Source organism: Bufo gargarizans, chromosome 2, assembly GCF_014858855.1.
Source record: "Bufo gargarizans isolate SCDJY-AF-19 chromosome 2, ASM1485885v1, whole genome shotgun sequence".
In the NCBI taxonomy this organism is placed as follows: domain Eukaryota; kingdom Metazoa; phylum Chordata; class Amphibia; order Anura; family Bufonidae; genus Bufo; species Bufo gargarizans.
In genome coordinates, this window is record NC_058081.1 from 291,145,201 (window position 1) to 291,171,448 (window position 26,248).

Here is a 26,248-nt window from a genome sequence, read left to right on the forward strand (position 1 = left end):
GGAGAGAGGTTCCATAGCAGAGAATCTGGCTTCCCGTCACCCACCACTGGAGCAGTCCATTCTCAGATATTTAGGCCCCGGCACCCAGGCAGAGGAGAGAGGTCCCGTAACAGACAATCTGGCTTCATGTCAGCAGAGAATCAGTCTTCATGTCATAGCAGAGAATCAGGCTTCACGTCACCCACCACTGTAATAGTCCATTTTCATAAATTTAGGCCCAGCACCCAGGCAGAGGAGAGAGGTCCCGTAACAGACAATCTGGCTTCATGTCAGCAGAGAATCAGTCTTCATATCATAGCAGAGAATCTGGCTTCCCGTTACCCACCACTGGAACAGTCCATTCTCAGATATTTAGGCCCCGGCACCCAGGCAGAGGAGAGAGGTCCCGTAACAGACAATCTGGCTTCATGTCAGCAGAGAATCAGTCTTCATATCATAGCAGAGAATCAGGCTTCACGTCAGCCACCACTGCAACAGTCCATTGTCATAAATTCAGGCCCAGCACCCAGGCAGAGGAGAGAGGTCCCGTAACAGACAATCTGGCTTCATGTCAGCAGAGAATCAGTCTGCATGTCATAGCAGAGAATGAGGCTTCACGTCACCCACCACTGCAACAGTCCATTTTCATAAATTTAGGCCCAGCACCCAGGCAGAGGAGAGAGGTCCCGTAACAGAGGATCTGGCTTCATGTCACCAGAGAATCAGTCTGCATGTCATAGCAGAGAATCAGGCTTCACGTCACCCACCACTGCAACAGTCCATTTTCATAAATTTAGGCCCAGCACCCAGGCAGAGGAGAGAGGTCCCGTAACAGAGGATCTGGCTTCATGTCACCAGAGAATCAGTCTGCATGTCATAGCAGAGAATCAGGCTTCACGTCAGCCACCACTGCAACAATCCATTGGCATATATTTAGGCCTAGCACACAGGCAGAGGAGAGAGGTCCCGTAACAGACAATCTGGCTTCATGTCAGCAGAGAATCAGTCTTCATATCATAGCAGAGAATCAGGCTTCACGTCAGCCACCAATGCAACAGTCCATTGTCAGATATTTAGGCCCAGCACCCAGGCAGAGGAGAGAGGTCCCGTAACAGAGGATCTGGCTTCATGTCACCAGAGAATCAGTCTGCATGTCATAGCAGAGAATCAGGCTTCACGTCAGCCACCACTGCAACAATCCATTGGCATATATTTAGGCCTAGCACACAGGCAGAGGAGAGAGGTCCCGTAACAGACAATCTGGCTTCATGTCAGCAGAGAATCAGTCTGCATGTCATAGCAGAGAATGAGGCTTCACGTCACCCACCACTGCAACAGTCCATTTTCATAAATTTAGGCCCAGCACCCAGGCAGAGGAGAGAGGTCCCGTAACAGAGGATCTGGCTTCATGTCACCAGAGAATCAGTCTGCATGTCATAGCAGAGAATCAGGCTTCACGTCACCCACCACTGCAACAGTCCATTTTCATATATTTAGGCCCAGCACCCAGGCAGAGGAGAGAGGTCCCGTAACAGAGGATCTGGCTTCATGTCACCAGAGAATCAGTCTGCATGTCATAGCAGAGAATCAGGCTTCACGTCAGCCACCACTGCAACAATCCATTGGCATATATTTAGGCCTAGCACACAGGCAGAGGAGAGAGGTCCCGTAACAGACAATCTGGCTTCATGTCAGCAGAGAATCAGTCTTCATATCATAGCAGAGAATCAGGCTTCACGTCAGCCACCAATGCAACAGTCCATTGTCAGATATTTAGGCCCAGCACCCAGGCAGAGGAGAGAGGTCCCGTAACAGAGGATCTGGCTTCATGTCAGCAGAGAATCAGTCTTCATGTCATAGCAGAGAATCAGGCTTCACGTCACCCACCACTGCAACAGTCCATTTTCATAAATTTAGGCCCAGCACCCAGGCAGAGGAGAGAGGTCCCGTAACAGAGGATCTGGCTTCATGTCAGCAGAGAATCAGTCTTCATGTCATAGCAGAGAATCAGGCTTCACGTCACCCACCACTGTAAGAGTCCATTTTCATAAATTTAGGCCCAGCACCCAGGCAGAGGAGAGAGGTCCCGTAACAGACAATCTGGCTTCATGTCAGCAGAGAATCAGTCTTCATATCATAGCAGAGAATCAGGCTTCACGTCAGCCACCAATGCAACAGTCCATTGTCAGATATTTAGGCCCAGCACCCAGGCAGAGGAGAGAGGTCCCGTAACAGAGGATCTGGCTTCATGTCAGCAGAGAATCAGTCTTCATGTCATAGCAGAGAATCAGGCTTCACGTCACCCACCACTGTAAGAGTCCATTTTCATAAATTTAGGCCCAGCACCCAGGCAGAGGAGAGAGGTCCCGTAACAGACAATCTGGCTTCATGTCAGCAGAGAATCAGTCTTCATATCATAGCAGAGAATCAGGCTTCACGTCACCCACCACTGTAACAGTCCATTTTCATAAATTTAGGCCCAGCACCCAGGCAGAGGAGAGAGGTCCCGTAACAGACAATCTGGCTTCATGTCAGGAGAGAATCAGTCTTCATGTCATAGCAGAGAATCAGGCTTCACGTCACCCACCACTGCAACAGTCCATTTTCATAAATTTAGGCCCAGCACCCAGGCAGAGGAGAGAGGTCCCGTAACAGACAATCTGGCTTCATGTCAGCAGAGAATTAGTCTGCATGTCATAGCAGAGAATCAGGCTTCACGTCAGCCACCAATGCAACAGTCCATTGTCAGATATTTAGGCCCAGCACCCAGGCAGAGGAGAGAGGTCCCGTAACAGAGGATCTGGCTTCATGTCACCAGAGAATCAGTCTGCATGTCATAGCAGAGAATCAGGCTTCACGTCACCCACCACTGCAACAGTCCATTTTCATAAATTCAGGCCCAGCACCCAGGCAGAGGAGAGAGGTCCCGTAACAGACAATCTGGCTTCATGTCACCAGAGAATCAGTCTGCATGTCATAGCAGAGAATGAGGCTTCACGTCAGCCACCACTGCAACAATCCATTGGCATATATTTAGGCCTAGCACACAGGCAGAGGAGAGGTTCATTCAACTTTGGGTAGCCTTGCAATATAATGGTAAAATGAAAATAAAAATAGGATTGAATGAGGAAGTGCCCTGGAGTCCAATAATATATGGTTATGGGGAGGTAGTTAATGTCTAATCTGGACAAGGGACGGACAGGTCCTGTGGGATCCATGCCTGGTTCATTTTTATGAACGTCAGCTTGTCCACATTGGCTGTAGACAGGCGGCTGCGTTTGTCTGTAATGACGCCCCCTGCCGTGCTGAATACACGTTCAGACAAAACGCTGGCTGCCGGGCAGGCCAGCACCTCCAAGGCATAAAAGGCTAGCTCTGGCCACGTGGACAATTTAGAGACCCAGAAGTTGAATGGGGCCGAACCATCAGTCAGTACGTGGAGGGGTGTGCACACGTACTGTTCCACCATGTTAGTGAAATGTTGCCTCCTGCTAACACGTTGCGTATCAGGTGGTGGTGCAGTTAGCTGTGGCGTGTTGACAAAAGTTTTCCACATCTCTGCCATGCTAACCCTGCCCTCAGAGGAGCTGGCCGTGACACAGCTGCCTTGGCGACCTCTTGCTCCTCCTCTGCCTTGGCCTTGGGCTTCCACTTGTTCCCCTGTGACATTTGGGAATGCTCTCAGTAGCGCGTCTACCAACGTGCGCTTGTACTCGCGCATCTTCCTATCACGCTCCAGTGCAGGAAGTAAGGTGGGCACATTGTCTTTGTAGCGTGGATCCAGCAGGGTGGCAACCCAGTAGTCCGCACAGGTTAAAATGTGGGCAACTCTGCTGTCGTTGCGCAGGCACTGCAGCATGTAGTCGCTCATGTGTGCCAGGCTGCCCAGGGGTAAGGACAAGCTGTCCTCTGTGGGAGGCGTATCGTCATCGTCCTGCCTTTCCCCCCAGCCACGCACCAGTGATGGACCCGAGCTGCGTTGGGTGCCACCCCGCTGTGACCATGCTTCATCCTCATCCTCCTCCACCTCCTCCTCATCCTCGTCCTCCTCGTCCTCCAGTAGTGGGCCCTGGCTGGCCACATTTGTACCTGGCCTCTGCTGTTGCCAAAAACCTCCCTCTGAGTCACTTCGAAGAGACTGGCCTGAAAGTGCTAAAAATGACCCCTCTTCCTCCTCCTCCTCCTCCTCCTCCTGGGCCACCTCCTCTTCCATCATCGCCCTAAGTGTTTTCTCAAGGAGACATAGAAGTGGTATTGTAACGCTGATAACGGTGTCATCGCCACTGGCCATGTTGGTGGAGTACTCGAAACAGCGCAACAGGGCACACAGGTCTCGCATGGAGGCCCAGTCATTGGTGGTGAAGTGGTGCTGTTCTGTAGTGCGACTGACCCGTGCGTGCTGCAGCTGAAACTCCACTATGGCCTGCTGCTGCTCGCACAGTCTGTCCAGCATGTGCAAGGTGGAGTTCCACCTGGTGGGCACGTCGCATATGAGGCGGTGAGCGGGAAGGCCGAAGTTACGCTGTAGCGCAGACAGGCGAGCAGCAGCAGGATGTGAACGCCGGAAGCGCGAACAGACGGCCCGCACTTTATGCAGCAGCTCTGACATGTCGGGGTAGTTGTGAATGAACTTCTGCACCACCAAATTCAGCACATGCGCCAAGCAAGGGATGTGCGTCAAATTGGCTAGTCCCAGAGCTGCAACGAGATTTCGCCCATTATCACACACCACCAGGCCGGGCTTGAGGCTCACCGGCAGCAACCACTCGTCGGTCTGTTGTTCTATACCCCGCCACAACTCCTGTGCGGTGTGGGGCCTGTCCCCCAAACATATGAGTTTCAGAATGGCCTGCTGACGTTTACCCCGGGCTGTGCTGAAGTTGGTGGTGAAGGTGTGTGGCTGACTGGATGAGCAGGTGGAAGAAGAGGAGGAGGAAGCCGAGAAGGAGGAGGTGGCAACAGGAGGCAAAGAATGTTGCCCTGCGATCCTTGGCGGCGGAAGGACGTGCGCCAAACAGCTCTCCGCCTGGGGCCCAGCTGCCACTACATTTACCCAGTGTGCAGTTAGGGAGATATAGCGTCCCTGGCTGTGCTTACTGGTCCACGTATCTGTGGTTAGGTGGACCTTGCCACAGATGGCGTTGCGCAGTGCACACTTGATTTTATCGGATACTTGGTTGTGCAGGGAAGGCACGGCTCTCTTGGAGAAGTAGTGCCGGCTGGGAACAACATACTGTGGGACAGCAAGCGACATGAGCTGTTTGAAGCTGTCTGTGTCCACCAGCCTAAATGACAGCATTTCATAGGCCAGTAGTTTAGAAATGCTGGCATTCAGGGCCAGGGATCGAGGGTGGCTAGGTGGGAATTTACGCTTTCTATCAAATGTTTGTGAGATGGAGAGCTGAACGCTGGCGTGTGACATGGTTGAGACGCTTGGTGACGGAGGTGGTGGTGGTGGTGTTGGTGGTACATCCCCTGTTTGCTGGGCGGCAGGTGCCAACGTTCCTCCAGAGGCGGAGGAAGAGGCCGAGGCGGCAGCAGCAGAATAGGCCGAGGCGGCAGCAGCAGAAGAGGTAGCAGGGGGAGCCTGAGTGACTTCCTTGGTTTTAAGGTGTTTACTCCACTGCAGTTCATGCTTTGCATGCAGGTGCCTGGTCATGCAGGTTGTGCTCAGGTTCAGAACGTTAATGCCTCGCTTCAGGCTCTGATGGCACAGCGTGCAAACCACTCGGGTCTTGTCGTCAGCACATTGTTTGAAGAAGTGCCATGCCAGGGAACTCCTTGAAGCTGCCTTTGGGGTGCTCGGTCCCAGATGGCGGCGGTCAGTAGCAGGCGGAGTCTCTTGGCGGCGGGTGTTCTGCTTTTGCCCACTGCTCCCTCTTTTGCTACGCTGTTGGCTCGGTCTCACCACTGCCTCTTCCTCCGAACTGTGAAAGTCAGTGGCACGACCTTCATTCCATGTGGGGTCTAGGACCTCATCGTCCCCTGCATCGTCTTCCACCCAGTCTTGATCCCTGACCTCCTGTTCAGTCTGCACACTGCAGAAAGACGCAGCAGTTGGCACCTGTGTTTCGTCATCATCAGAGACATGCTGAGGTGGTATTCCCATGTCCTCATCATCAGGAAACATAAGTGGTTGTGCGTCAGTGCATTCTATGTCTTTCACCGCTGGGGAAGGGCTAGGTGGATGCCCTTGGGAAACCCTGCCAGCGGAGTCTTCAAACAGCATAAGAGACTGCTGCATAACTTGAGGCTGAGACAGTTTCCCTGGTATGCATGGGGGTGATGTGACAGACTGATGGGGTTGGTTTTCAGGCGCCATCTGTGCGCTTTCTGCAGAAGACTGGGTGGGAGATAATGTGAACGTGCTGGATCCACTGTCGGCCACCCAATTGACTAATGCCTGTACCTGCTCAGGCCTTACCATCCTTAGAACGGCATTGGGCCCCACCATATATCGCTGTAAATTCTGGCGGCTACTGGGACCTGAGGTAGTTGGTACACTAGGACGTGTGGATGTGGCAGAACGGCCACGTCCTCTCCCAGCACCAGAGGGTCCACTAACACCACCACGACCATGTCCACGTCCGCGTCCCTTACTAGATGTTTTTCTCATTGTTATGGTTCACCACAACAACAAATATATTATTTGGCCCAATGTATTGTATTCAAATTCAGCGGGATATAAATTTGAGGCCTAGTATTTAGGCGCTGGGTGACCGGTATGGATTTAGTGACAGAATTAGACTTGGAAATGCACAGAAGCGTGTGTGTGAAGTTATTCTGAATGACCCTATGTGCACCTTCAATATGATCTACCCTTTTAGGGATAGATTTCAAATAGCTCTGATATAGCAGAAACGACTAAATTATGAAATTGCTAAATTGGGAATTGTATTTCAACCCAGAACAAAAAATGTGCTTTGACGGACACTAAATAACTTTCCCAGCCACAACAGGACAGCGGTAACGAGAGATTTAGCGGGATATAAATTTGAGGCCTAGTATTTAGGCGCTGGGTGACAGGTATGGGTTTAGTGACAGAATTAGATTTGGAAATGCACAGTAGCGGGTGTGTGAAGTTATTCTGAATGACCCTATGTGCACCTTGAATATTATATACCCTTTTAGGGATAGATTTCAAATAGCTCTGATATAGCAGAAACCACTAAATTATGAAATTGCTAAATTGGGAATTGTATTTCAACCCAGAACAAGAAATGTGCTTGAACGGACACTAAATAACTCGCCCAGCTACAGCACTAGGGACAGATTTAGCGGGATATAAATTTGAGGCCTAGTATTTAGGCGCTGGGTGACAGGTATGGGTTTAGTGACAGAATTAGACTTGGAAATACACAGTAGCGGGTGTGTGTGAAGTTATTCTGAATGACCCAATGTGCACCTTGAATATTATATACCCTTTTAGGGATAGATTTCAAATAGCTCTGATATAGCAGAAACCACTAAATTATGAAATTGCTAAATTGGGAATTGTATTTCAACCCAGAACAAAAAATGTGCTTTGACGGACACTAAATATCTTGCCCAGCAACAACAGTACAGCGGTAACGAGAGATTTAGCAGGATATAAATTTGAGGCCTAGTATTTAGGCGCTGGGTGACAGGTATGGGTTTAGTGACAGAATTAGACTTGAAAATACACAGTAGCGGGTGTGTGTGAAGTTATTCTGAATGACCCAATGTGCACCTTGAATATTATATACCCTTTTAGGGATAGATTTCAAATAGCTCTGATATAGCAGAAACCACTAAATTATGAAATTGCTAAATTGGGAATTGTATTTCAACCCAGAACAAAAAATGTGCTTTGACGGACACTAAATATCTTGCCCAGCAACAACAGTACAGCGGTAACGAGAGATTTAGCAGGATATAAATTTGAGGCCTAGTATTTAGGCGCTGGGTGACAGGTATGGGTTTAGTGACAGAATTAGACTTGAAAATACACAGTAGCGGGTGTGTGTGAAGTTATTCTGAATGACCCAATGTGCACCTTGAATATTATATACCCTTTTAGGGATAGATTTCAAATAGCTCTGATATAGCAGAAACCACTAAATTATGAAATTGCTAAATTGGGAATTGTATTTCAACCCAGAACAAAAAATGTGCTTTGACGGACACTAAATATCTTGCCCAGCAACAACAGTACAGCGGTAACGAGAGATTTAGCAGGATATAAATTTGAGGCCTAGTATTTAGGCGCTGGGTGACAGGTATGGGTTTAGTGACAGAATTAGACTTGAAAATACACAGTAGCGGGTGTGTGTGAAGTTATTCTGAATGACCCAATGTGCACCTTGAATATTATATACCCTTTTAGGGATAGATTTCAAATAGCTCTGATATAGCAGAAACCACTAAATTATGAAATTGCTAAATTGGGAATTGTACTTCAACCCAGAACAAAAAATGTGCTTTGACGGACACTAAATATCTTTCCAAGCAACAACAGTACAGCGGTAACGAGAGATTTAGCAGGATATAAATTTGAGGCCTAGTATTTAGGCGCTGGGTGACAGGTATGGGTTTAGTGACAGAATTAGACTTGGAAATACACAGTAGCGGGTGTGTGTGAAGTTATTCTGAATGACCCAATGTGCACCTTGAATATTATATACCCTTTTAGGGATAGATTTCAAATAGCTCTGATATAGCAGAAACCACTAAATTATGAAATTGCTAAATTGGGAATTGTACTTCAACCCAGAACAAAAAATGTGCTTTGACGGACACTAAATAACTTTCCCAGCTACAACAGGACAGCGGTAACGAGAGATTTAGCGGGATATAAATTTGAGGCCTAGTATTTAGGCGCTGGGTGACAGGTATGGGTTTAGTGACAGAATTAGACTTGGAAATACACAGTAGCGGGTGTGTGTGAAGTTATTCTGAATGACCCTATGTGCACCTTCAATATGATCTACCCTTTTAGGGATAGATTTCAAATAGCTCTGATATAGCAGAAACCACTAAATTATGAAATTGCTAAATTGGGAATTGTATTTCAACCCAGAAGAAAAAATGTGCTTTGACGGACACTAAATAACTTTCCCAGCTACAACAGGACAGCGGTAACGAGAGATTTAGCAGGATATAAATTTGAGGCCTAGTATTTAGGCGCTGGGTGACAGGTATGGGTTTAGTGACAGAATTAGACTTGAAAATACACAGTAGCGGGTGTGTGTGAAGTTATTCTGAATGACCCAATGTGCACCTTGAATATTATATACCCTTTTAGGGATAGATTTCAAATAGCTCTGATATAGCAGAAACCACTAAATTATGAAATTGCTAAATTGGGAATTGTACTTCAACCCAGAACAAAAAATGTGCTTTGACGGACACTAAATATCTTTCCAAGCAACAACAGTACAGCGGTAACGAGAGATTTAGCAGGATATAAATTTGAGGCCTAGTATTTAGGCGCTGGGTGACAGGTATGGGTTTAGTGACAGAATTAGACTTGGAAATACACAGTAGCGGGTGTGTGTGAAGTTATTCTGAATGACCCAATGTGCACCTTGAATATTATATACCCTTTTAGGGATAGATTTCAAATAGCTCTGATATAGCAGAAACCACTAAATTATGAAATTGCTAAATTGGGAATTGTACTTCAACCCAGAACAAAAAATGTGCTTTGACGGACACTAAATAACTTTCCCAGCTACAACAGGACAGCGGTAACGAGAGATTTAGCAGGATATAAATTTGAGGCCTAGTATTTAGGCGCTGGGTGACAGGTATGGGTTTAGTGACAGAATTAGACTTGAAAATACACAGTAGCGGGTGTGTGTGAAGTTATTCTGAATGACCCAATGTGCACCTTGAATATTATATACCCTTTTAGGGATAGATTTCAAATAGCTCTGATATAGCAGAAACCACTAAATTATGAAATTGCTAAATTGGGAATTGTACTTCAACCCAGAACAAAAAATGTGCTTTGACGGACACTAAATAACTTTCCCAGCTACAACAGGACAGCGGTAACGAGAGATTTAGCGGGATATAAATTTGAGGCCTAGTATTTAGGCGCTGGGTGACCGGTATGGATTTAGTGACAGAATTAGACTGGGATATGGCCAAAAAATAACCACACTATTGCTGGTTAAATGCACTTGGTGACGGGCGCAGCTTGCCCCTGATGTAGTATATGGCCAAAAAATGAACAGACTATTGCTGGTTAAATGCACTTGGTGTCACAGCTTGACCAACCACACTACTGAGGGTTAAATGCACTTGGTGACGGGCGCAGCTTGCCCCTGATGTAGTATATGGCCAAAAAATAAACAGACTATTGCTGGTTAAATGCACTTGGTGTGACAGCTTCACCCTGATGTAGGCTTTAGCCAGAAAACAACCACACCATTGAGGGTTAAATGCACTTGGTGACAGGCGCAGCTTGCCCCTGATTTTGTATATGGCCAAAAAATGAACAGACTATTGCTGGTTAAATGCACTTGGTGTGACAGCTTCACCCTGATGTAGGCTTTAGCCAAAAAACAACCACACCATTGAGGGTTAAATGCACTTGGTGACAGGCGCAGCTTGCCCCTGATTTTGTATATGGCCAAAAAATGAACAGACTATTGCTGGTTAAATGCACTTGGTGTGACAGCTTCACCCTGATGTAGGCTTTAGCCAAAAAACAACCACACCATTGAGGGTTAAATGCACTTGGTGACAGGCGCAGCTTGCCCCTGATTTTGTATATGGCCAAAAAATGAACAGACTATTGCTGGTTAAATGCACTTGGTGTGACAGCTTCACCCTGATGTAGGCTTTAGCCAAAAAACAACCACACCATTGAGGGTTAAATGCACTTGGTGACAGGCGCAGCTTGCCCCTGATTTTGTATATGGCCAAAAAATGAACAGACTATTGCTGGTTAAATGCACTTGGTGTGACAGCTTCACCCTGATGTAGGCTTTAGCCAAAAAACAACCACACCATTGAGGGTTAAATGCACTTGGTCGCAGCTTGTGCTGGCGCACCACAAGACACAAAATGGCCGCCGATCACCCCAGAAAAAAGTGACTGACAAACGGTCTGGGCAGCCTAAAAACAGTGAGCAATTGAGGATCAGCAGCTCAATGATCCACAGCTGCAGATCGATCAGTTAATCAAGTCCTTTGGAGGAGTTAATCTGCCTAATCTCGCCCTACTGTCGCAGCCGCAACCTCTCCCTACGCTAATCAGAGCAGAGTGACGGGCGGCGCTATGTGACTCCAGCTTAAATAGAGGCTGGGTCACATGGTGCTCTGGCCAATCACAGCCATGCCAATAGTAGGCATGGCTGTGATGGCCTCTTGGGGCAAGTAGTATGACGCTTGTTGATTGGCTGCTTTGCAGCCTTTCAAAAAGCGCCAAGAAAGCGTCACAAAAGCGCCAAGAAAGCGACGAACACCGAACCCGAACCCGGACTTTTACGAAAATGTCCGGGTTCGGGTCCGTGTCACGGACACCCCAAAATTCGGTACGAACCCGAACTATACAGTTCGAGTTCGCTCATCCCTAGTTACCACCTATACGTGGATAACTTTTATACTAGTATTCCTTTGTTCCAGTCCCTCACCGAAATATCCATGTTCGCTTGTGGGACCGTGCGGAAAAATCTGCGCAGCCTCCCTGCCTACCCCCTCCAGGTACCTCTCCCCAGGGGTGAGACCCGTGCCCTTACCAGTGGAAACCCCCTGCTGGTCAGATATAAGGACAAGAGGGATGTCCTTGTAATGTCCACAATTCACGGTAACGGCATCACCCCTGTCCCTGTGCGAGGTACCGTCGATTGTATCGTCGACTACAATCAGTATATGGGAGGAGTTGATCTCTCTGAGTTGCGGTCTACTTGGTGCAGGTTGCCATGTACAACTCTTTTGTACTGTTCCAGAGCACTGGCAACACAGCGGCATTCCTCCAGTTCTATGAGGCAGTCCTGAAGACCCTGATCTTTTCTGACCGGAAAAGAGCAGGTGGGAGTACCTCGGGAATTGGAGGCGCTCAGATTGTCCCTGGCCAACACTTTCCAGATGTGGTCCCCCATACTGGAAAGATAGGACGAACCCCCCAAAGAATGCAGAGTGTGTCGCAGGAGGGGGATACGGAAGGACACCACTACTCAATGTGACACATGCCCCGATCATCCGGGCCTCTGCGTTATTGGTTGTTTCAGGCAGTACCACACTTCCATGGAGTTCTAAATTTATAATCCCCTTCACCAACTTAGCCACTGACTATTCAAAAAAACTATGGTTCTCAGACTTGAGACACCCCAAAAAATTTTGGGGTAGAACTAAAAAAAGTAAAAAGTAGACTTACTAGGTAGCGCAGAGTCGGTAATAATCTGCTCTGTAAATATACCCCTAACCCCCCAGATTAACACGGTAAAACAAAAAACAAAACAAAAGCAAAACAAAAAAAAGGTGCAAAAAAGAATTTTTGTCACCTTACATAAAAAAAGTTTAATAGCAAGCCCCCAAAATAGTGCCAATAAAACCGTCCCCTCATCCCGCAAAAAATGAGCCCCTACCTAATACACTCAGCTACAAAACAAAAAATAATGACTCTTAGACCATAGAGATACAAAAAATATTTTTTTTTTTATCCAAAAAGATAATATAGTCTAAAACCTAAATAATTGTTAAAAAATAGACTTATTAAGTATTGCCGCGTCCGTAATAATCTCCTCTGTAAAAATACCCCAAGACCCAACCCCCCAGATTAACACGATCCCCCAAAAAATTAAAATGGTGCCAAAACAGCTATTTTTGGCACTTTTCCATTTCAATCCGTCGTTTCTGGTAAAAACCAAGGGTTAACAGCCAAACAAAGCTTAATATTTATTACCCTGATACTGCAGTTTATAGAAACACCACATTTGTGATTGTAAACTGCTGTATCAGTAAAAGGGAGGCGCAAAAGGAAAGGACCGACATGGTTTCTGGAAGTCCGATTTTGAAGGCCTTTTTTATTGACACCATGTCCCTTTAGAAACCCCTCTGATGCCCCCCTAGAGTAGAACTCCCTAAAGTAGAACTCCCATTTAAGAAACTACACCCCTTAAGGTATTCAAAACTGATTTTACAAACTTTATTAACCCTTTAGGTGTTCCTCAACAGTTTATGGCAAATGGAGATGGAATTTCAGAATTTCAATTTTTGGTAACCTTACCTCACAAAAATGTAATATAGAGCAACCAAAAAACATATGTACCCTAAAATAGTCCCCAAAAAAAGCCACCTTATCCTGTAGTTTCCGTTATGGGGTCACTTTTAGGAAGTTTCTACTGTAGGGGTGCATCAGGGGGGCTTGAAATATGACATGGTGTAAATAAACCGGTCCATAAAAATCAGTCCCCCAAAACCCACACGGCACTCCTTTCCCTCAACACCCCGCCGTGTGGCTGTACAGTAGTTACGACCACATATGGGGTGTTTCTGTAAACGGCAGAGTCAGGGCAATAAAGATACAGTCTTGTTTGACTGTTAACCCTTGATTTGTTAGTGGAAAAAATGGGTTAAAATGGAAAAATTGGCAAAAAAATGAAATTCTCAATTTTCATCCCCATTTGCCAATAACTCTTGTGGAGCACCTAAAGGGTTAACATAGTTTGTGAGATCAGTTTTGAATACCTTAAGGGGTTTAGTTTCCTAGATGGGGTCACTTTTAGGGAGTTTCTACTGTAGTGGTGCATCAGGGGGTCTTGAAATAGGACACGGTGTAAATAAACCGGTCCATAAAAATCTGCCCCCCAAAACCCACACGGTGCTCCTTTCCCTCTACACCCCGCCGTGTGGCCATACAGTAGTGCTCGACCACATATGGGGTTGCCATAGTTCTCGAATATATGCCGAATATTCGCCCAAATATTTGCGAAATATCGCAAATTTAAATGTTGCCCCTGCCGCTTATCACTGCTGACCAATTAAGCAATTCAAGAGTAACGCTTTCTTTTACCACCAATAATGCTTGTATTCTGTAGTCAGGGGATAAAAGGAAGGGAAAAGGGAATTGTATAGTGTATGTTAAGGGAAAGAAGGCAGATTATCCATCGGTAAGCGCAAGGGATGTTGGTAATATATATGGCGTGCAGAGGTAGCAAAACCCAGGCTCTGGTGTCAGAGTGGTCCCAATTTTTCAAATGTCCATTAGCTGCTATGATGTCTGCCAAATACAGTACTGCACACAAAAGGAATAGATCCTGGTTTCCTATCTCACTGTGGCTCACATTAGAGGCAGCAGCATGGAGGGTGTTATAAAGTATCAATGAACAGTGTTGCTGTGAATCCAGCACTAGGGTGAGGATGGAAGCTAGATGCTGCAGCATTAGCTCTGTGTATCTCCCTGCCTCCCTCTCACACTGCAGCTGCTTCCTCCTGACTGCTCTACATACACAACTATTGCATAGTTTACTATATCAATTGTACTGTTGATTTATGGAAAGTAATTTATGATTGGAGGTACACAAATATTATTTATATTGCAGAGCTGTATTAAACAATTTGTTTTTATTATGTCAACTAAAAATCAGTGTTTTTACCTATTGTGATGCTGCTGTTGACTTTGGTCTCCTGTGAGTGTGGCATGTCAGTAAACAATATGTGCGGAAGTGACTCATGAATGCATAATCAGGTGGCTATATACACAGTAATAATAGCTGTTATAACAGTACTTATTGATGTCATAATATTTAGACATGATTCATGTTATGTATTAACTAATGGGGAAATTTTAGAAATAACAGAAAATAACATTCCCCTATGTAGCTTTTTTGTATAATAAGATTTTGTTTTGGCAACATGTTTGAACTGGTTAACTAATTAGATTGGTTGCTAAGGTAATGTTAAGCAAACCAGATTAGCCCCATGACATCAGGAAGTCTGCAATATAAACAGTAAGACAAGTATTGTAAGCTCCCGCATTGAAAATACTGAGTAGTAATTGTTCCAAATGTCATTTTCAGATTTAAGCCTATTGCTGAAATTTGTAAAACATATCATATTTTTGCTGATACCTAATGAAAAAAAATTGGAATGTGAAATGCGTCACTAAAGATATCCTCCTAGGAATTCTGCTGTGTTGTTTTGTCTCTTGAGTACCTCCACTTCGGTTACATTAGTCACACAGGTAAGGTGAGATGGCAAATAGTCTAGCCTCATTTGAAGAAGGATTTTCATAAATGTAATTTGAAATTAACACATTTTCCAAAAACTGTTTCCATTCACAAAGGGCAGATTTGTTTTCAAATTTCATGGATTTATGGGTTCATGCTAATAATTGTATTACTTGAAATCTCATTAGTGAGCTAGAACCTTGAAGCTCTAAGTATTGTAGGTGATCTCTGGCATTGCATGCCTGCTTTGACTCCTGTACAGTCTTACAGGGATACTGTTTCAGCTAGCAACAGACTCCAGAAAAGGAAGAGACTTCCCATTTGCATTAGTCATACCATGAAGATTGATAAACCCTTAGGTATCACTTTGCTAATTTACATTCCAGGGCAGCCTTAGTATTTTTGCACACAAAGCTAAAACAAACTTTAGCCGCTGAATTGTAACCCTGCTATACATAGTATACTATGCGATATACAGCTTTCCGTCCAGAGCTTTACATAGTGACTATTTCCCCAAGATCCATACACAGATGGCAAATACTATGACGTATAAGTGACCTAATGATTGTAAACTGTAAAAAACTGGAATGAACAGAACTAGTTAAAGGGGTTGTCCCATGAAAAATATTCAAGAGTTTTCAAACTAGCAACTGGATCTAAATACTTTTGTAATTGCATGTAATGAAAATTTTGCATAGCCATTGAGTTATTCACTCAAATCAATCTGTATGGCTCCACCTGCTGTTTGTTATTTTTCTTATTTCTTTGACCTGCTCACTGAGAAGGCCGCACATGCTCAGTTTCATCCTTTAACTGCCTCCTGAGCTGTGATAGGGTGAGCATGGACACGCCCCTTTAGCTGCGACAGAAAAGATACTCCTCTTGAGCTGTGAGCTTGATATAAATCTAGCAGAAAAAAGAATGGGGAGAGAAAATGTCATGTACTATATGATTTCCACCTTTCACTCTTATTTAAAAGTGGATATTTTCACCTATATGTGGCATTTGCCATCAAATGTCACCTTCTATGCACTGACTGCACAGGCACCCACAATCCTCAGGGTATGGTCACATGGAAAAAATTCCACTGCCTAATCTGCAGAAGAAAGCAATAATTTTCCCTGATATAATCCACTATGAAAACACCACCAACAACTTATTGACTTCAGTGGGAGCAACGACACCACGTGGATATGGTGGGGTCTCTTTCCACCCTGATTTCATATCCACTTCAGAGGTGGTGTGTTACTTCTTTGAAATAGATTTTAGCTGCATTCCCCAAAGTCAATGGAGAAGGGTTAAAATAGTTAGTATTTTGAACATGTTTTTGTCAGCATTTTCGCCAGCAAAAATGAGGCAGATAAAACTATTGATCTACCACTGTTTTCCATGGACCCTCATAATGAAGGCGATTGCAATGCCAGTAAAATGAAGAAGCTCCTTCGCAGAGCTAATTTGTAGGCGCATGTACCTAGTTCATCTACCTCGCCATTAATAATTAATCTGTTCAGTTATGCTTAGATGTACTGTGCATCAGACTCAATGTCAAAAAGGCGTAATTAGAGATGGCCTTGCGGTTCGCCCGGCGGTCGTTGGTGGTTCGTCGAACATGCGAACATATGGCAATGTCCGCTGGCGCCATATTCTTTTGCATTGTGCCGAACTTTGACCCATGACACATTCATCAGGTGGGACAGGACAGCCAATTGAGATGTTTCAGCACATGGACACACCCCCTACCATATAAATAAATTCTGCAGGGGTGGGGGGTGGTAGGGGTCAGGCAGGTGCACCAGGCCGGAGCCTAAGTGGGAAGTTGGAGAAGGTGCGTGCGATTACGTTAAAGGATGCACCAGAGTTGGTTGAGTGGCTCACTCAGCCTTCCGCTTCTGAACCCTCCTCATCCTCTGTATCAGCACTCTCCTCACTCTCTGCTGTGTGCACCCCCAAAGACACCACACCCACCACCACCACCACCACCATAGCCCCTCAACTCGAGTCAGAGGAATTATTTTCCCATCCATTCCCAGACCTTACAGATGCACAGCCATTCTTGACATTGGATCAGGAAGAGGAGGTAGCAACGGACTCCACCCAGTGGTCTGATGACAGTACCCAGATCAGCCCAAGGAAGGTGGTCCCCACTGTTGCTGCCTACTCCAAGATCTCTAATATCAGTGGTAATGAAGGTGAGGATGATGACGTGTCGATGGACGTCACGTGGGAGCCCACAAGAGAGGAAGAGGAGGGGAGTTCAGAGGGAGAGACGGAGCAGAAGATAGGGAGGAGAAGGATGAGAAGCAGGCAGAACTCGCAGTGCACAGGAGGCAAAAAGCAGACTGCAAATGTATTTGGAGCGAGCCATCCAACATGCACAGTCACATCTGGCGCTCCCAGGACTCCGGCACATGGCTCCATAGTGTGGGCTTTTTTTTTAACGTGTCAGCTGCTCTCAATAGTATTGCCATTTGCAACCTGTGTCGTCAACGCATAAGTCGCAGTAACCAAAGTGGAAAATTGGCACACTGCAATGGAAGGTCCCCGGAAGGAAATATTTTTCCCAGAAGGGCATCCCAGAGCTATATGGCCATGTTCAACAGTAAATGCATCTCTGTCACACAGTGTGGGTGCCAAGATACACCTGACCACAGAAACGTGGTCTAGCAAACACAGGCAGGAAAAGTACATACGTTTTATTGCCCACTGGGTGAACCTTCTGATGGCTGTCAAGTATGCAACCCGTGGCACCCATGTGGATTTGGTGTTACAGCCACGGATTACATGCAGGCCTGCCTCTTCTTCTCCTCTCCTACTCCATCCTCCGTCTCCTCCTCAGCTGACTCCATCTTTTCCACTGCTACCACCTCTTCAGCGGTGTGGCAAAACCAACCTCGCCACTGGGTTTTGGAGAGGGCTGTTTAAAAGCCTCTTGCCTCAGGATTATGGCCCATAGTAACTTGAAAGGAGAAGACAGACCGGCCGCACAGCTTAAATCTGTCTGTGGAATTGTATTTTATGTTATTATGCGTTCGGTTAAATTGTATGTTATGTGAGGGTACCCAGATAGCTAATATTATTGTATTTGTGTATTCTGAGTGCCATTCACCTAATGATATGCACTCAGACTTGAGCTATCTGGGGATATGTTAAATGTCTGTGTTTGCTGTGGGGGTGTGACATTGTGTGTTTAAATGGTGATGTCTGTCCTTTTGTCTCCACATGTGTATTGGTGATCTCCCTTTGTCCTGAGAGATAATTGGATTGCCTTCGGTTGTCTCCGGGACAGAGAGGAGGAAACCATGATGCATTGTGGGGATGTGTTGTATCTGTTCTGTATCGCAGTCTCCCTTCTGGTCCTCTAGGGGGCGGGAACGATTGGTTGCTGTACTTGCATTGTGTGTGTTGTAAGGTATTGATTGGTTGGATTTCAAAACCCTGTGGGCAGTACTATGTATGTTTCTTATGAATAAAAGAGGCTGTACTTGAAGTACAGTCAGAGCACTGCTTGACCCTCAACACGGAGCCTTGTCTCGTTATTGGGGGAATTCCATGTATGCTGTTGGAGACTGATTGCCAGGAGTGTAAGCCGATTGTATGCTTTTCCTGTTCATCTGCCGGCAGCTATTTGCGAGGTTCCAGTTTGGAGTGCTATTTTGTATCCAGTTCGGGAGATTGGTGTTCTGCAGTAGCTGTGCCTGTCTCTCAGAAAGGGGCATATCGCCTAAACGGCGCGACTGCCCGACATGCTGGAACTCCACCGTGTATATGCTTGATAGGCTGCTCCAGCAAAAACGTGCCGTTAAAAACTACCTGTGCGAACTCTGCGGCAGGACATGGGAGTAATGACTGGGGTATAGCAATACCAGGGTTCTCACTATATAGGAAAGACAGAGAAGGCAAGAAAGGGGGAGGGGTGGCCCTGTATGTGAAAGATAGCATAAATTCATAAAATCTAATTTAATACAAGTTAGCGAGACCAATTTAGAGTCAGTTTGGGTTACCTTGCAGCTTGATAATCATAAGGTAACACGTGTAGGTGTGATATATAGACCACCTAGCCAAGTCAAAGAATTAGATGATCTACTAGTTGAGGAAATAGCTAAACTGACATTGAAAGGGGAAATTATCATCATGGGAGACTTTAATCTTCCTTATGTAAACTGGAAAACCAAAATAGCTAGTTCTGCCAGGAGTACAGATATTCTAAATTCCATACTGGGATTATCTCTACAGCAAGTAGTTGAGAAGCCATATAAATAGTATGGATGGACACTCGTATATGGAGGTATAGGACACAATTTATTTATAAAACTTACAATAAAATAGCAATAATACAATCACAATATTAGTAACAATTTTGACATAGACACTATATTCGGGTCAAATAATAAAAAAATGTAAAAAATTATGGTACAAGGTCCTATTTGGATTGCACAGAATGTGCTGAAATGTCACTGGGTATTCGGTAACAAATTTGTAACCAATGATATATTATCTCCTCTGTATTTTAGCAGTCTCTACAGAGTATATACAATTTCTGTGGATATTGTTACATGTGTTTCAAGTTTCAGTTGATGAAACGCAAAGTCCTTGATGTATCTTTAGGTGTACTTTGTTGTTTCCCCTTCTTATCTTAGTGTTGCTACTTCAGACGTTTTAACCCACTGTGTGGGCTTACCTTAGCCTGTCTTTACTTATTGGATAGGTTCACAGTCCGCGATATAAGCCGGCGTCCCGGCTCTCAAGTTGGTCGCGTCCCATGTGTCTCTCAGCTGGTTGCAGGATATGACTCAGTGGGAGAGGTGTGTACCTTCCAGGCGCAGGTTGATGACGTCTTAGGGATTTTTTTCTCATGAAGTAGGAAAATTCTTTTTTCTGCCGGGCACTTGCATTTATAGATGATGGGGTATTTATCCAAGGTATCACGCCAGACGCGTTTCGGGGAGATGCTGTCCCCTTCCTAAGTGGCATACCCCAATCTCTTCAGTGGTTGTAATTTATACTGATCATCGGTCTATCTCAAGTACCGGTCTGGATTTCGATTGTGTCTCAAAAGCCGGTCTGGATCTATTCTTTATATGTCACTTTTATTTCTGCAGTTTATATGCAATTTTTCATGCACCAATTTTTTTGCAGGTATACATTCTGTTCTCTATATTTATAGTATAGTCTCCTTGACATTATTTCCAAGTTGTTTTACCGCAAGTCTCATCATTTTAATCACTTATTATGTGTAGAATCTTTAAAATAACATATATACATATGAAACATAAAATTTAATAAAAACATATGATTAAAATGAATAAATAAATGCAGATCTTCACAGCTTCAATCAATTACTATTTTTGGGATCATTTCTGACAAAAAACACATCTGCGGTTTCATTGCGTTTTTTTTATAATCTGTGTTGTTCAGGTGTTCTGCTATCCTGACCTTCAAGGTGCGTTTGGTCCTCCCTATATATTGTCTCTGACATGGACACTGGATCAGGTATATAACATTGTTAGAATGGCAGGTAAGGAAGTGTTTAATGGTCATTGAGTGAGATTTTTGTGGCCGATGTGGTTTTTTCTTGGGAATTTAGTTTTTTTGCATCCCAAACATTTCCCACATCTGAAAAAACCTTTCGGTTGAAGCCAATTTGTCGTTATACCTTTTTTACGTTTCTCTTTCACTGAGGGAGCTACTTGGATTCCTAAATTTGGGGCCCTTGAATATTTTGTTTTGGGAATTGGAGGCAAAAGCATACCTAGTGTTTTATCATTGTGTAGGTGATGCCAGTGTGATTTTATGATATGTTCGATTTGTCTTGCCTGAATGTTATATGGCAAAATAATCCGAAAATTTAGATCTTCTTCTTGTTTCTTTTTTTGTGTTGATTGAAAGAAGATTTTTCTATCTAAATTTTTTACTTTCTCAAGGGCATCTTTTATAATGGGTTACGGATAGTCCTTCTCCTTAACTTGATTCTTCATAGTATTAGCTTCCTCCTCAAATTTATCATCTTCCGTGCAGTTTCGTTTCAATCTACGAAACTGTCCGAAAGGAATATTTATTAGCCACCTTGGTAGGTGGCAACTTGTAAAGGGGATATATCCGTTTTTGGCTGTAGACTTATGAAATGTATTACATATATATTTATTGTCTTTCCGTGAGATGACAATATCCAGGAATTCAACCCTTTCATTTCCAATGTTGGAAGTGAATTTTAGATTATTTTCATTATCATTAATTTTAAGATCCTCTCTTGTTCCACCCCAAATAAAAATGATATCGTCTATATATCGCCGCCATAGGACCAGGTCCGCCCCCAGTTTGGGATCGATATTGTTAGTCTCCCAATATGACATAAATAAATTAGCATAACTGGGGGCAAACCTGGTACCCATGGCGGTCCCTCTCTTCTGTAAGTAAAATTGTTCCGAGAATAAGAAGTAATTATGATGCAGAATGTGATCTACTCCTTCCAGTAAGTAATTGATCTGATCCTTATTCCACATTTTATTTCTGGATAATTGTTCCCGCAGGGCCAGTATGCCCTGATCATGGCTGATGATGGTATTGAGGGACTGAACGTCCAAGGTACCCATAATCCAATGGTCCTGGACGCACAGTCCCTCCAAAATACCAATGATTTCGGTTGTGTCACGTATATAGTATCTAATTTTCTTTACTTCAGGCTGTAATAAAGTGTCTATATACTGTGACAGATTTACAGTTAGAGATCCAATACCAGAAATAATGGGGCGACCTGGTGGGTCCACTATACTTTTGTGGACTTTGGGTAAACAATAAAAAATGGGTAGTCTCCCTGGTGTATCCATAATAAAATTATATTCTTGTTGTGTTAAAATATTTTGTTCTAATCCTTTTTTGCAAAGAAGGGAGAGGGACTGTTTAAAATTCTCCGTTGGGTCTTTTTTCAAGGGGATATATGTGGTTTGATCAGCCAATTGTTTAAGGCATTCAGCATTGTACTGATCCTCTCCCCAGATCACTATCGCTCCTCTCTTGTCTGCTGGGCGAATGAGTACTTTTTCATTTTTCTGTAGCTCTCTTATAGCCTTCATCTCCCCATTTGTTAGATTATTTCTATACCCTTTTTTTATTTTATATTTTTCTAAATCCATTTCCACACTTTTTTGGAATATGGCCATTTCTGGACCAATTTCAGCTCTAGGAAATTTTTTCGATTTATTCTTCAGCTGTGTGTGGATGTAGGGATCTTTTATTGGTGGTTCTACAGTTAGTGGATTTTTAATAAAATATTTTTTTAAACAGATTTTTCGAATTAATTTTTGGATTCATTACACAGCCCTGTCACTGCCCAGACAGACGGTTGGCAGAAGGAAATTTGGTGTCATTGCTCCCATTACTTGTTCTGCCATTGACAGCCAGCCCCGGTTTTCTTTGCAGTGGTGAAACCCAGACTGCTAGGGACTGGAACCATATAACCATATTTGGGGATGCGCTTATTGACTTCTGATGAAATATCCGAAGTCGATTTGTATAAAACTTTGTTATAATACTGTACAGAGCACATTATGATGAGCCGAAGTTATTACTTCTCATAATAACTTCAGAAATTAATTTATACTGTAAAAAAACTTTTTACTAACTCAGGTTGTTCCCAAGTTGTTTTATGTGAATTGAAGTTTTATGCAAATTTTATGCAAATTAGGATACTAGAGCCTCCTTTCAATTGTATAGTTTTCCCTAATAAACTTATCCTTTCACTCTAATATTGTAATCATTACATACAGTACATCCTTACGGTCACACATGCAAAATTTTATTCCAGTCCAAAAAACTCCTTTTTGGGGTATTATTTTTTTTTCTGTCAATGAGTGTATTTCTTCCAGCTTTTTATGTTAATAATTAATTCTCTTTGAAAATTATAAAATGGTTTGTTTGCTTTATTATCTAATTTAAAGCACACAGAAGCCACTTTAATAAAAACTACACTTTTATGAGCGAGCTGATATAAAGTCATAATGTAATTTAACTTTGGGCAAACTTTCACCCACATCAGTACATTCATATAGTAACAATGAATTTATTGCAGGGTAATATGTTTAATAAGCAGTAGTCAAAAGGCAGAATTTTGTTGGCATGATTTTATTTTTTTATTTTTACAATCCCAGTAACAATCTGTTTAATACAAGAACAATGTCAGTTACAGTAAGTCCAAAGAATAGTTCACAGAGCAAATTCAAGCTCATCCATCATTGCATTATCTACAATCTGGTTCTCAATGTACTAAAATTCTATTTCCTTTTCCACTAATGTAGCAAAATTTAGATAAAAAAAGTTAAGTAAGGTAAGACATAAACCTTTCCAGTGACATTTAGCTGATAAAACCTATTTAATTACACTAGCACATGTCCTATATGTCTGCCTCACCCTTTGAGAGGTAGACATCCCTAATGAAAGCAGATACAGCATTTGATGGCATTTACTATTTAGCCTTTACCTTCAGACAGAATGTTTGGATTATTCTGTAATTTACTGACATAAATGCCAAAATCACATTTAAAGCCATGACTTACAGTAGTTAAATACCATACAATAGCAGGAAAACAGTTTTTATTCTCTGCAGACCGCCCTCTTATATATATCTGCTATGGTATCTCAATATCCCATCTGATGGCTTAACAGTACATTAACATAAGGTCATTTATATCAGTTGGGATTCTTTTTCCTCTTAGGCTCATACCTGCATAACAGGTTCGGTTACAGATTCCATAAAATATATTGGACAAGAAAAAATAATGCAATCAGGACTGTTTTGTCTGGTAAAATCGTAGACTCCATAACCCAGAACCTGATGGAGCCCATTATACTTAATGGAACCGTTAGGTTAAGTCATGTGATGGATCTGGCATTTAAGTTTTTTTCATTGTTCTGCTCCTATAATGGAGCAAGAATAATGGAAATCAACAGCACTAGTGGGAAAAAGGGTTTAGTTGTTACACAAACAGACCTGGCCTCCGGTATCCTTCGCCTATAGTATTCTTTTGTGTGTTACTCTCTGATTGTATTTTATTTTATTTATTGGTGGCTTATCTGGGTATAATATTTCGGGCTATTTTTATATAATCATCTACATATATTAAATTCTTGTTTTTGATTGATTCTTCCAAGGGTCATAGAAATATATGGATGGCCAAGTTTGGAGGTTACAGTTTATGGTTATGGTCTATGTAGCACTTTGTGATTTTTAGATGGTTTCAATTCCCTATAATAGTCTTTTCAATAGAGTTGTATGTATTTTCTACTTGTACAATGTGCATATAGTATTTTTCAGCACACAACTTGTTATTTTTTTTGTCCTGGGCCTAATATTTAGTGTTTGATACTTGTTGCACCCTATTATGTTTGATAACTGCAAGCCATATTATGATTCTGTGACACATGACCGATGATGATATATGTCATGTGGAGATAATAAAATTAATTCTAAACTAATTGGATTCTTTACAAAATTTAAAAAAAAAAGTTATCTGCCAAATGAATCTAAAGCTGAAAAGATATTAAAAAATCTAGGAGTCCTAGCTCATATACCCCGCATCCCCTGACGAAGCCACAGCTGGTGGCGAAACATGTCGGGAGGGGTGGTATAGGGCGACCTTTTAATACAGTGAACAGTGTCAGGGAAACTGCCAATAATATGCTGCAGCCAGCAGCTGAATAGACAAGGAGAGAGTGTGAGGCTACAGGAATGTAGATTGCAGCGGCCACTCATATGAGTCAGTAATAGAGGACGCAGTGCAGTGTCAGCAGAGTTTAGAGAGGAGGGCAGATAGTGGTTAGGAAAACTGTTGAATCACTGAAAGCTCTGCGGTGCATACAAACAGCTACAAACACGAGATTAGCAACATTGTTAGCTGGTTGGTAACCTTGTACATAGGGACCACTTAGCAAAGAAAGTGTGGCAGGAGTGATATTCATATCAGCGTTCCGTAGTCATCCACTGCCAAGGAATCTGCCTAATAACTGCCAGCGTCAATACCATCCCACATCAAATGGTGGGATGAGGTGTACCCTATTAAGGGTTCCTACCAAATTATTGTGCACGTAATCACATCCTGAGAACTGCCAATCAAACCACTCCGACAAAATCCCATATAACACTGTGACACTGAAAATTTTAACTATTCATTTCTTTTTTTGTAGTGTGTATTTTCAAATAATAATAAAGTATAATTTTTATAAAATTAGTTAGGGACCCCTATAGGGATTCAAGGTCTATTGTAGACCATTGTTGCATATATATAAATATCCCGAGGGTCCTTAAAAGTGACTTTGATTAAAAATATCTAGGAGTGTCATATACCAATTTTCAGGTCAATTGGAGCATATTTGATTTGCGTAAAATCAATTTGGATATGAATTGAATAAAAAATTTTTTTTATAAATCCGACATGAAATGAATTTCAAGAAATTCACTTGCCTCTACTTTGATTCCCTTACGTCCTACCAGCAGCACAGATGGGGGGGTTAACTGCCCCTGTGGACTGGTAGGACCGGCGGAATTTTAATGAGCCCAAGAACCAATAAACGATCTTCAGCTCCCTGAAAGGGAGGAGATCACCTCCCAGCCCACCGTGTTTTTTTCTGTCCTCTGGACAGGTGGACTGGCGTATAACTCCCCCTCAGGGAGCTGAGAGTGCTAAGGGCTCTCTTTCTTTCCTTAGAAAGGATCGCCCCGTTTTTTGGCTCTCATTTGCCTTTATTTTAGGCTGATTGCGGCGATTTTTGTACCTGGGGTACTGTCGGGGAGCGGGGTGTCCCCCTCCCCTCTTCTTTCAGTACTGTGCGGTGTCCCGTTTCTTCCTATCGCCACATGCGTGCGGCGCTATGGGCGCCGCCATCTTCCGGAAGTGGCGCACACTAGGTGCGCTACGTCACTTCCGGGTTTTTCGCAGCGCGATCTGAGGTTCTATCCTCACCTCCTTTATTAAATTGTTCCCCTATATACATCCTGGGATCCAGGATTAACCGGGGGAGCCACTTACAGCAGGTTGAGCCAGTATAGGCTCTCTTATATCTCTGGGCTATTTACGATCTAGGACCCGCCCAGGGGGCGGGGATTTCTCCTTTTAAGCGCCCAGAGCCTGTCAGTCA